This window comes from Echinops telfairi, unplaced genomic scaffold (genome assembly GCF_000313985.2).
Source record: "Echinops telfairi isolate 266 unplaced genomic scaffold, ASM31398v2 ScPeMD7_3533;HRSCAF=4204_0, whole genome shotgun sequence".
Lineage (NCBI taxonomy): Eukaryota > Metazoa > Chordata > Mammalia > Afrosoricida > Tenrecidae > Echinops > Echinops telfairi.
The window spans coordinates 81952460-81954212 of NW_022107431.1; the positions used below are offsets into that span (position 1 = coordinate 81952460).

General features: G+C 37.5%; 1 non-coding gene across 1 annotated transcript; it reads left to right on the forward strand.

The window, feature by feature from the left end:
• The first annotated feature begins 839 nt into the window (after positions 1-839).
• LOC115871146 lies at positions 840-1003 on the forward strand. Its single transcript, XR_004047125.1, has one exon. It is a non-coding gene; the product is annotated as a U1 spliceosomal RNA (small nuclear RNA).
• Positions 1004-1753: the final 750 nt, after the last annotated feature.

Below are 1753 nucleotides of genomic sequence, written 5' to 3' on the forward strand. Positions count from 1 at the left end.
CCCATTCTCCCTTTACCCTCCCTGTGTACCCATGTACCTCCTCTGGTCTAGCCAGTCTTGCAATATAATCATTTTTATCCTTAGATCTTCTATAAAATTATAACTAAGCAACAAACTTAATTTATTAATAGACCCCCCTTATTCTTCTTCTGAAAAAGGATCCATAGCCCCCTTTCAATATTGCAGTCTTGAAAAAAAAATATCCAGAAACATGTGCCTGAGGAAACTATTTTCTATAATAACATGAATTCCTTAGATAGTGGCAAAAGCCCATTTCCTGCTGCTAGGCTTTTAATGGAAGGGAGATGAATAATTTTTCTTTATAGCTTTGAACAATGTTTAAATTATTCCCCCATCATTTCTGTTTCATACGAAATAATTACTCATTCCCCGAGCACTTCTGCATGGGTGTTACTTGACATCACTGTTGATCTATTTTGCATCTGTTTCAGTGTTCCCTTATGAATGATGGGAACCTAGTCTCAAAAATTTAATAAGAGTGAAACTTGGATTTTGTAAATTTCACTGTCCTACTTGTATATTCCAATCTTCTGGCTAAACAACAAAGAACAACAGAAAGACAGTAACAACAGTATTTCGTGCATCTGATTTTTTTGGTCTACAGCTGCCTCGGCTATTGCTCCTTCTGCACTTGTCACCCTTCTACTTCCCAACTACCCTTCATTTCCAGAAACATACAATGGTTCATACACTGTAACTGCTAAACAGTGTTATTATCATTATGGAATAGTATCTTAAGAGACTATTTAAATAAAAGAACAGAGCACCAGAGTCCTTCATTATGTGAAGACATGATTCTGTTGTTAAGAATAATACTAATACTTACCTGGCAGGGGAGATACCATGATCATGAAGGTGGTTTTCCCAGGCCGAGGCTTATCCACTGCACTCCGGATGTGCTGACCCCTGTGACGTCCCCAAATGTTGGAAACTCGACTGCATAATGTGTGGTAGTGGGGGACTGCATTCGCGCTCTCCCCTGGAAAAAAAAAGAGAAAAAAAAAAAGAATACTAATCTTTCCAGTGCACAAAGTGGACCAATTTTAATTGGATTACTAGTGTGACCCTTGGGTTCCATAGAAATCCGTAATGCTTTGTTAGATAAAATTTTAACCTAGCTGAGAAGATTTGTTAATGAGCTGTGTTGGTGGTTGTTTCTGTTGTTTATTTTTTGCATAATTCCCTGGGAATTAATTGGTTTGTTAGAGTAGTATATCTTAGTCACATTGTAAGCTAGGGGACTTCTACTGGTATTTTATTATGTGGTAAGGAATACCTTTAGAACTGTAGAGCATGAACTAGATATCTCAATGTATATTTATTAATAGCTGCACTTAAATAATTGCCCTCAAGAGCCTCATTACTGACTGGATTTAATAACAATGATGTGTACATTGATATAATACATTGTTTGAATATTGAAAGCACACTTTCTCTTCCCAAGACCTTCTGATGACTTCTAAAAATCACTCTATATAAAAGCTAAGCTCCTTAAAACATGCTCACCTACAAAAAAAATCTAAGGAAGCCCTCCCACCTCTTCCCTTCCAACTTTCTAAATTCTTGTACTGTAAGTTACGCTTCAGCCAATTAGACTCATGACAATCCATGTGTCCGGAATAGGACTATGCTCCAGTAGACCTGTACCTTTCAAAAGCATATTCCCTCTGCAGAAAGACCAGTGATTGGCATCTGAAAGCGCAGTCATTGCAAACCCAATGGGACACAGTGC